This window comes from Rhinopithecus bieti, unplaced genomic scaffold (assembly GCF_001698545.2).
Source record: "Rhinopithecus bieti isolate Rb0 unplaced genomic scaffold, ASM169854v2 scaffold_45455, whole genome shotgun sequence".
Lineage (NCBI taxonomy): Eukaryota > Metazoa > Chordata > Mammalia > Primates > Cercopithecidae > Rhinopithecus > Rhinopithecus bieti.
The window spans coordinates 3,210-14,301 of record NW_016818058.1 but is presented as its reverse complement, the minus strand read 5'-3'; the positions used below and the strand labels follow the sequence as shown (position 1 = coordinate 14,301).

At 50.8% G+C, this 11,092-nt stretch overlaps 1 pseudogene; it reads left to right on the top strand.

The window, feature by feature from the left end:
- The first annotated feature begins 6,760 nt into the window (after positions 1-6,760).
- LOC108518308 (zinc finger protein 746-like) lies at positions 6,761-9,201 on the top strand (annotated as a pseudogene).
- Positions 9,202-11,092: the final 1,891 nt, after the last annotated feature.

Sequence of the window (11,092 nt, the reverse complement as noted above, 5' to 3'; positions counted from 1 at the left end):
TTTTTTTTTTTTTTTTTTTTTTAGTGATAGGGTATTGTTCTGTTGCCCAGGCTGGGAGTGCAGTGAAACAATTGTAGCTCACTGCAGCCTCCAAATCCTGGGCTCAAGCAATCCTCCCATCTCAGCTTCCCAAATAGTTGGGACCACAGGTGTGTGTCACCATACCCAGCTAATATTTTTTTTTATTTTATTTTTTGTAGAGAAGATATCTCACTATGTTGCCGAGGCTGGCCTCAAATTCCTGGCCTCAAGCAATCCTCCTGCCTTGGCCTCCCAAAGTGCTGGGATGACAGGCATGAACCACTATGTCCAGCCTCCCACTTGACCTTTTGTGATGGCGAGCAGAGCCCTGTTCCATTTAGAAGGAACACTTCTTAGAGTAACACTTGGGTTAGCTCCTTCTCACCTCCTCGGCTGTGCCAAGGATCCACCTTTGCTGTTTTCTCAGAGCTGGTAAACTGTTTGTTCTGCAAACTGTGTTTGCCCCCTACTGGAATTTTCTCCTTTACCTAGAAGCCTTCACCTGGTAGCCCTGGCAACCTTCTCAGAAGGCAGCCAACAGTGAGCCACCCCTCTCTGGTCCTGGCCCGAGAGCCTTGGAAAACATTGACTTACCCAGTGATTTCTATGATGACATTAAATTCTTTCAAGGGACACACAGATGGTCACTTAAGTCCAGACTGCCATTTGCCCCACTGCTCATGTCCTCTCTGACATACCATGAAAGCACTAGTTCCCCTAGGGGCCATATTGCCATGGAGATAACACCTCAGTGTCCTCAAATAGGAATAAACCCCCTTTTCAAAGGCCGTCCGGGAGTAGCTCTTCCAGGCACCATGATAGGGACTGATCAACACATGGTGGCCTTGATAATAGAAGTAAATTATCATGCAGAGTGCATGTGGCAAATAGGCCACAGTGAGAGTGGAAGCAGTGGTCTTCTGTTGGGTCCCCTATCAAGTGGTAAAAGGCAGGCTGGACTCAGGGACATTTGCAGAATGATCTAGGCCAATCTCCTCACTTTACATATGAGGCAAGGGCTGACTGACTTGCCCAAGGATCTCGACTGGTTAATGACAGAACTGACAGGTCTCCTGAATCCCAGTTCCCCCTACAACATCCCTGGTGCACATGCCCCAGCCTAGACAAGACTTGGGAATGTTTGATGTCCCTGCTGGCTTTTTTTTTTTTTTAATCCAGGACATTACAGTGAAGCTAAGGAAGCTTCAGAGTGCCTCGCCTGCACCAGCTCTGTGCTTCCTTCTACATTTGTAATTTTATGAGGCTTTTTGTTAATAATGTTCTCCCAGATTACACAAGCTTCAGACCCATAAAACATGGATCCACCCGTAGCAGAGGAGATGTGTTACTTGAGAGGGGAGGGAATCACGTGGAAGAGCTGAAGGGAAAAAACAGGAAAAACCCTGGGTGCAGGTCCGGGGACATTCTCCTACAGCTGATGGGATGAGTAGGGTGATTTTACCTTTTGCAGGATTTACTCCAAAAGACCAAACGATGCCAAGGGCTCCAGGCAGGAAATCTCTAAACCCCGCATTTGAGGGACAATCGCCCAGAGATGAGAGGCATCATAGAACAGCTACATTGTGCCCGTGACCTGAAGAAGTCAGATGCAGGAGCATTGGCACCACTATGAGTAAGGTCTTCCCCCACAAGACTCCTGGGGCAATTCCATTTTTATACATAAACAAGAATGCAACCCGGATGATGCCCGAGATGTATGTTCAGCCCACGCTGATGAAGAGAAACTAGGGGAAAATGTTCAGATCCTGGTCCCTAGGCCTGGCAAGCCCCATAGACTCCGCACCACGTGGAGCAGCTTCCCCAGCTGGAAAGAGCCCCACTCAGCCCGGGAATCTGAAAGGCAATGCGCCTCTGTAATGTGGGGGGTCCCATCCAAGGCGCCCTCCTTCCCCTGCTTTGGTTCGCCTCTTCAGGACATTTAAATTTTTATTTTTCTCTCCTTGTTTAATAATACTATCCTTGTTATTGAAAATAAAAGATGAATTGGAAAAGTTAGAAAAATGCGTTAACAGTCCCTGGTCTATTAAAGAAAACTTCTTAGGTCATGTTGATATATATGCTTCCAAATTTTTCAGACCTATAATTATACACGTACACAGTATATAATGCTACATATGTCATATATATGACGTACACAGTGCATTACACACGTAGACAGAATATAACGCTACGTACATTGTCAGATTGTTTTAAAATTAACAAAAGCATGTCGTTCTGGACATGCTTTTTCTCTTAAAATATCATGAACATCTGTCCATACCAAGTTCTTCCCCAAAATAATTTTCATTGAGTGCATTGCGTTCCATGCTCATGCCATTAACATATATTAACTATAACAAACACATTATAGAAAATGCTAAGTGGCTGCCTAACCGGGTTTATCGAACTATATTCTTATTGTTGGAAGTTTTAATTCCATTTCAAACACAGATGGGCGTGAGTTACCGTGGCCCTCCGAAAATAGCCCAAACCTCTAGGCTAAGGACCTCAGGCTACAGAAGTGCCAACCAGGGCGCGCCAGGCCCCGCGGGGCGAGGGCGCCGCCCTGGCCACCGTCACCTTGGGGGCGTCCTGCTCAGAGGCCCCTGCTCCCACGCGGGCGCGGCCAGGCTGGTTCCATGAAGGGGACCCTTTCGGTAACTGAGTCCCTCGGGCCGGGCTGCGGGGCCAGCGCAGTGACTGCGTGAGCGTGTTTGGCCGTGGGGGCCGGGGTCACGGGGTCAGCTCCGGTTCGTGGTGCGCGTCCAGGTTGCAGGCTGGCGGGCGCCGCGCCTGCGGTTCGCCTCCCGGCCTGCAGGTGGGGCTGTGCGGCCCGCGCTTCCTCCTGGAAGCCTCACGGGCCTCGGTTGGCCGAGCCGCGGCACCTGCTCCCAGGATGCAGTGTGCACCGGCGGGGCAGTGACGGAGGCCCCGCCTGCCACTGCAGGTGGTGCTGAGCATGGGCAACCAGGGAGTATCGGCAGTGGAGGCAGGGCCGGGCGGGTGCCGCCTGCGGAGAGCACCGGACGGCCGGGCCCGACAGCAGCGACGTCTTCCGGCCGGGCGGGACAGCAGGGCCTCGGCCGAGGCGGTCGCAGCTCCCGTAAGGGCGACTCCTCGCGCGCATAGACTCGCGGCCTGGACCCCGGCACACGGTGCCGCAAGCCCTGGAGAGTGGTTCCGGGGGCCAGGCCGGACCACCGGGCCTGAGGCTCCGGCGAACGGGGCGTGGGGTCCGCGGGGGCCCTACGGCGCCCGACGGCCGGGCCCCCTACTCCGAGCGGAGCCCAAGCGCTGGCTGAACGGTTGTCCGCACGCCGGGAGCCGCAGCACGATGCGTTCCTTGGGACTCCCTGGCCCCTCCCCAGCCACTGTCCCCTCCATCTGCAAGCCCCCCACCCGCGCTCCTTTCTCTGCCTGACGTTCGGCCTGTGGGTCCCTCCCCCAGGATACCACAGTGGCCTGGTGGCACCTCGGGAGTGGCTGGCTTCAAATCCGTTTACACCGACACCCACTACGTGCCCACCTCCCTGTGGTCAGGGCAAAAAAGAGGCGCTCCCGAGTGTAGAGGCAGACACTGCGCCAAGCCCTGTTGAGGCGTTAGTCTGTCTTCACAGCAAGCCTGTGGGGGTGGGTTCGCCTCCCGGCCTGCAGGCGGGGATGTGCGACCGCGCTTCCTCCTGGAAGAGATAACTGGTGTTAACCTCTGTCATACAAAAGAAAAACCCAGGGCCTAGAGAAATTAACTTGTCCAGGATTACCTTGGTGGAAAGTGCGAAAAGACGCACAATGACTCTGTGTGTTCAAGGACCAAACAGAGGTACGTGGGCAATAATCGTGTAAAACAGAAAGGGGTGAGTGCTGGCGCCCAGGTGGAAGCTTGTGGTGGGCTCCAGGGGGAGGAGCGTCAGGGGTCCACCTGGTACCACTGTTCTGCGCCTCTGTGATTTGAGCCAGGCTTTTAAGGAAGGCTAGGATTTCAGGCCCAGCTAGACCCGTGGTGCTTTCAGGGAGGGAGGAGTGCCTGGGCAAAGGCACAGAGAGACGGGACGGTGCAGGACGTGTTCAGGAACAGAAAGGAGTCCATGAACCTGGAGAAGATGGTTTTGGTTTGGAGGCAGTGGGAAAGGAGTCTGCAGAGAGAGACTAGGAAGGGGCCTGCATGGCTGGACTTCATCCTGCAGGTGGGCAGTGGGTGAGGGATCCCGCTCCTCTTACCATCAGCTCCTCTCAAGCAGAGTTTCGGCTCCCCTGGCGGGAATCTAAGGACAGCCCTGCATATTCCATCCACCAGACAGTAAGAAGCTGGGCTGGAATGGGCAGCGCACAGTCGCCACCTCCCACCACATAGTGTGAAGGCCTTGCACAGGGCTTCCTGGCCCCATCAGAATTGTAAGAAAACCGTGCACCCTGTTGTCCATATTAAAAGACTAATATTTTATACAGGTAGTACCTTTCATACCAAGACCGTAATAATGCACGTGGAGGGTGGGCAGGATTTTGGTGGATGGGGAGCTGGTGACGAGGTGCAAGGATGCTTCTGGAGTAAACTCTTGGCATCTGGGATCACGTGGCAGGGATTGATCTGAGAAAGGAGAGGTGAGGGAAGGAACAGTGGCCCTAGGTGGAGGGCAGACTCAAGCCCAGACCACCTACTCCTTGAGAGGAAGACTCCCACCCATATTGGGGTTTTCGCCTGGAAACAGTTCACTTTGTCCAGAACCTCCCAGCCTTAAAGACCCCTTAGAGTCCTGCCTTCTTTGGGTCCTGCTTCCCACCAAACAGCCAGACAATCTCTTCAGCACTTTCCTGGACAAGTTTTTTTCTGCCTCTGCTCAAACTCTCCTTTTGTCTCTATTTTTTGAGGTGTCCATCCGCATCCTAGTTCTCAGTGACTTTCTCTAAGTGAATCCACACTGGTTTCTAGTAGTCACCAACCTTTTGTTCAGGCATTATTTTGCATATTGTTGTAAAGAGGCATTGATCCTTGGGCATAGATACTGGGAGCTCCTCTCTGCCCTGTAGATCCCACTTTCAGATGTGGGTGGCTCAAGCAGTCCAGCTCCCCACCAAGGCAAAATGTGCTCATTCTTATCCCCAGCTGCCAGTCACTGATAGGCCCAATGACAGGGAAGTCCCTCGTCTCTAATTAAATGGTTGCTGCGCATATACAAGTCTAACTTTGTGGCATATGTCTGTTTTCCTGACCAGACTGCAGGGTATGTCACTGCTCCTGGTACAGCTACGAAAATGATCGAGGCCATCATTTTTACCTTGAGCGGGTGGGACTTGGGAAAGAGAAAGAATCTTGTAGGGCTCATGCAGTGTCAAAAAAACTCTGTACTGTTGGAGATTTGATGTCATGGGGATTTTAGCTAGTGTGGAGGGGCAGATGGGAAGAGGACAAAATGAGACTATCCTGGGGAAGAGGAACTGGCTATTAGATTTTATGTTTATTTATTTAGTTGTAATTTTTTTTTTTTTTTTTGAGACAGAGTCTTGCTCTGTTGGCCAGGCTAGTGTGCTGTGCCACGGTCTCGGCTCACTACAACCTTCAGCTCACTGCAACCTCTGCCTCCCAGGTCCAAGCAATTCTCCTGCATCAGCCTCCTGAGTAGCTGGGATTACAGGCATGGGCCACCACGCCCGGCTAATTTTTTGTATTTTTATAGAGACAGGGTTTCACTGTGTTGGCCAGGCTGGTCTCAAACTCCTGACTTCGTGATCAGCCCACCTTGGCCTCCCAAAGTGGTGGGATTACAGGTGTGAGCCACTGTGCCTGGTCGATTTTTATGGTCGATTTTTATGTTTGTTTTTTTTAATGTTTTTATTTTTTTTTATTTTGACAGAGTCTCACCCTGTTGCCCAAGCTGGAACATAGTGGCATGATCTTGGCTCACTGCAACCTCCGCCTCATGGGATCAAGCAATTTTCCTGCCCCAGCCTCCCGAGTAGCTGGGATTACAGGCATGTGCCACCACGCCCAGCTAATTTTTTGTATCTTTAGTAGAGATGGGGTTTCACCATGTTGGCCAGGCTGGTCTCAAACTGCTGACCTCATGATCTGCCTGCCTTAGCCCTCCAAAGTGCTGGGATTACAGGCATGAGCCACGGTGCCCGGCCTGATTTTTATGTTCATTAAAAGGGGACATAAGATGCTTTTTGTTTAAAAAAAAAAGAAATTGAGCCATACTCTTGTTTGTGCCGTTTCGGTGAACCAGCTTGTTTTTTTGCTGTGTCATCATCTGTAGACAGTTCCTGTGTAATCATGACGGGAGGTCCAGACTGGGCTCTAGCAAATGTGTGGTTTACCATTTCTCCACTAAAATGCCCTAGCAATGATAAGTCACTTTTACATAGCAAGACTGCACCAAGTGCCTGGCATGTGTCAAGGACTGTGGTGTGAAAAGATGCAGTACCATGTTCAGAGAGACCACAGTGTAGGCGTGGGTAGGAAATTGTAGAGTGGGAAGTGCCATGATAAGGGTCTGCACTGTGCTGCAGAGACCTGGAGTAAAGGCATCTACCCAGACATAGACCTAACATACCCAAACAGGTAGATGCCAGCCTGAGGTCTGGCATGTGGTACAGGATAGCCCCCACTTGTCCAAATATGGGCTCCAGCCCAGCTCCCCGTGCCTAGGGAAAGAGGGGCTCAGTGAAGAACATGGATGGAATGAATGATGCCAGTTTCTCTCTTGTTTTTTTGAAGATTTCTCCGTGGACAATTGCACCTAACATGCATGCAAGGAGAGAAGACTGCAATGGCAGGTGCTCGCCTGCTCTCCCAGAAGGGCAAACAGGCATGGCCAAGAAGTAAGCTGGCGACTGTGAGAAGACAGCCGAGAGTTCAGGAACCAGCTGGAGACAAATGGGCTGTGGCGGGGACTCTGCTTGCAGGAGTACGGCTGCTGCAGAGGCAGCTGGGAATGTGGAAACCTGCTGTGCACCAGGAACTTCCGCATTCTGCGGCTGCCCCCTGGTCAGCAAGGGGAGTCCCCCCAAGGGGTCGCCCTGGGGAGCCCTGGGGTTGGGGAGGCCATGGGGCCGAGACTGTGAGCATGTGGGTGAGCGAGTGTGACACTTGTGGTTTCAGGTGCCCGTGGCCTCTGATGATGTGGCTGTGTAGTTCTCTGAGCAGGAGTGGGGCAAGCTGGAGGACTGGCAGAAGGAGCTCTACAGGCATGTGGTGAGGGGCAGCTGTGAGACGCTGGTCTCCCTGGGTAAGGCCTGACACTCATTATGGGATTTTGGAAGTCCCTGTACTTCTCTCTCCATGTAGTTGTTTTCATGACAGTGATATGTAAATCACCAGAAACGTTGACCTTGAAAGTTGTTGCCTCCTGTGAAAGATGAGCCCTGGGTGATGGAGTTAGAAGCTCCCTTCGCCCTGTGCGCAGGGCCCCAGAATGCCAGGCTGGGAATGGCAGTGACTTCTCTCCTACACAGGCCTGGGATGTGGACCTTTCTATTGGTGCTGACTTGGAGCAGGGAAGACCCCTCCTGCTCTCAGATCCAGTATGTAATCGACTCACATTAGAGAAAGACTCTTTCTTTCAGTCTTCTCCTACAAACATGCGTGGCTCTTATGGCGACGTGCCTCGAGGTCAGTGGAGAACATGGGCAGACGGTGCTGCTTGCAGCAGACATTTTCTTCATGCCTCAGAACCTTGCTTCCCTCAGCCTGTGGGGCTACTGCTGCTCTCCTTATTTGATTCTGCCCAGGAAGGGCCTGCACTCTGTTTCTTCCTGGGCTGATTTCCTCTTCCCGATGGTTTCTGTGTGACCCTGGAGCCGAGGGCAGCGAGGCCTGTTAGAGAGGACAGGAGCAGGTGCAGATGTGAGGTTATGTTTTGTCAGCACAAGTGCACTGCTGTTTAACGTGCGTGCTCTGCAGCAGTTTCTTCACCCTGGCACTGCTGACATTTGGGACCAGGTGATTCTGTGTGTCAGGGGCCATCCTCTGCATCATAGGATGCTCAGCAGCATTTCCTGGCCGCTGCCGTCCAGATGCCAATCACCTTTCCCCCAGCCCTGGGCACGACAACCAGAACTGTCTCCAGACTTTGCCAAATGCCCCTGCGGAGCCAAATTGCCTGTGTTTGAAAGTTCCTGCTCTGTGACAATCAAGAGATTTCATTTCTAAACCATTGTTGGTTTTCCCAGCTGAGTGTCCCCAGCTCTGACTGGAATGTGACAAAAACTAACCTTCTGTCTTTCCTCAGACTACGCCATCTCCAAGCCCGAGGTCCTCTCCCAGATTGAACAAGGGAAGGAGCCCTGCCACTGGCGCCGCCCTGGCTCCAAGATTCCAGATGTTCCTGTGGACCCGAGTCCAGGTAAGGGCTGGGAGAAGGCCAGGGAGGCATCAGGTGATGTACGGGAAACAGAGACGGAAAGGCCAGGAAGGGTGTGATCTTTCCAGAGAGAGCCAAGGAGAAACATGAAGCTTACATGTTTTATGTCTGCGTTTTTTATAGTTGAGTTTTAATCTCTAACTTATTCAGCTAATGCTCCAGAAACGAACACCTCCTATCAGGGAAACAGATGGAAAACCTGATCTTTTAGGAAGAGACAGAGGCAGGGCACAAGATGAGGGGAGGGAGAGGAGGGCACTGAGAGGGAAGGCAGGAGCATAGTGGACCCTTGAACAATGCAGGGCCCAGGGGCGCCAGCCCCCAATCCCAAGCAGTCGAAGATCTACATCTAACTTTACTCTCCAAAAAGTTAACTACTGATAGTCTCCTATTGACTAGAAGCCTTATTGACGATATGAATGGTCAGTAACACATATTTTGTATGCTCTATGTATTATATATTGTATATTTACAATAAGCTAGAGAAAACCTTTTACTAGGAAAATCATGAGGAAAAGAAAATATGTTTATTACTCTTTAAGTGGAAGTGGGTCATCATAAAGGTCATCATCCTCATTATTCACATTGAGTAGACTGAGGAGGAGGATAAGGGATTGTTCTTGCTCTCTCAAATGGCAGAGGAAAAGGAAATTCACTTATAAGTGGGTCTGCATAGTTCAAACCCATGGTGTTCAAGGGACAGCTGTGTCTTGAAGACAAAGTTAATTCAAAGCTTTGCAAAGAGTCCGCCTTGCCTCTGATAACTAATGTTAATTAGTTAATTAATTTATTTATTTGAGACAGAGTCTCACTCTGTCATCCAGGCTGGAGTGTAGTGACGTGTTATCGGCTCACTGCAACCTTCACCTCCCGAGTTCAAGTTATTCTCCTGCCTCAGCTTCCTCAGTAGCTGGGATTACGGGTACCCGCCATCATGCCCAGCTGAGTTTTGTATTTTTATAGAGATGAGGTTTCACCGTGTTGGCCAGGCTAGATTTCAACTCCTGACCTCAGGCCATCCTCCCGCCTCGGCCACCTGAAGTGCTGGGATTACAGGTGTGAGCCACTGCGGCTGGCCTTAACCTTAATTTAAACCTGTAGCAGTGTGGAACATACACCCCTACTAGAAGCACACATTTATTTAAGGTGAATCTGGTTACCAGATACCAGTGTCTCAGATTTCCCTGGAGCCAGTCAGCACCTTTGAAAGTTAAGGGAAGGCCAGGTGGGCACAGGAGAAAAACCAAATTCCTAAAGTGAAGACCTGCTGGGTCATTTGACCACAGAGACCACATCTTTTACAGGCTCAATACCTGATTCCTCCAGAAGACCCGCCCTTGACCGTCCCACCTGCCTTGGTTTTCCCTTTCTTCTGACACTTAAAAAGGTGGTGTTCTGCAGAGGTCCTCCTGTGCTCCACTTGTGTGAAACTAAATGCATCTCCCATGATCATCATCTCATGTCAGTCAGATTTGCACTTTCCTAAGGGCAGAAGCATGTTCCGAGCTGACCGCTTTCCCAGTCGTCATCAGGACATTGACAGTTTAGTTCCACAGATGCATTTTGAGAATCTTCTAGGTGTCAAAGACAGTGCTGAGCACCAGAGGGCATAAAGATGGCCGAAAACAGATACTTTTGGGCTGCAATAGAAGGTTATAATCCAGGCGCATTCAGCTTCCTAGGCTGGGTGGGAAGTTCTGGGTGACTGGGTTTCATTGTATTTACATTGTGTGTGGAGGCTTCCCTTGCATTCACACCATCGTTAAACGAGAGTAAAGAGGGGTCTGGAAATTTGGTAGTAGACAGTAAGACTCCACAGCACTCTCTGTCTGCATCGTACGATGTTCAGCAGCATCCTTGGCCTCTACCCACCATTAGACAAGATGAGTAGACACAAACTGCACTGTCCACTTTGAGCCTGTTGGCAGGGATCCTGTGTGGCCTTTATCTCTCTCCCCTTTGTCTAAGAAGCCAGGACTCCCAGCTCATCCGTCGCCACATTTGGCCTGGCCTGTCCCTTCGTGAGACCTCACCTCACCTCCTGCACATCCCTCCACCGAGCCTTGTGGGACTCAGGGCTCAGCAGACCCGCCAGGTCCTGAGTGTTCCCTGCTCGGACTGAGCTCCAGGGGACTGCAGCCCTCTGAGTGCTTGTCATCCTCTTCCCTGCCTCCCTCTGAGCCCAGGCCCACCCAGGACAGGGTCCTCGCCCCTCATGATTGCGCTTCTGCCAGCCTCACTCCCTCTCTAAAGACCCTGCCTTTGGGTCTCAGGCCTCGTCTTTTTGCTGCTTCTGTAGACTTTCCCTATCTTCTCATCACCCAGGACACTGGACCTGCTTTCCTGCTTTGGGTCTTGCCTGTCAGACAGCATCATGTATACATATGTTTCCTATTTATAGATTCATTGTATGTGAGGTCTTCCCCATGAGAATGTCAGTTTCAAAAGTACAAAAATTTTAAATCTATTTTCTTCATATAATCATTCTAGGCACCTAGAATATTGCCTAGCACAGACTAGGAATTCAATAACTATTTGCTGAATGTATGCCATGCTTGGTAATTTAAAAAGTGTGTGTGATGTGTATGTGTGAAATAATGAATTTCTGATACCATTTGAATCTCTTTTTAGGTCTCCCATGCCTCCCTAGAGTAACCACTTGTCCTGAATTGTCTATGGTTATTCTTTCTGTCCACTTTTTTTTTTTTTTTTTT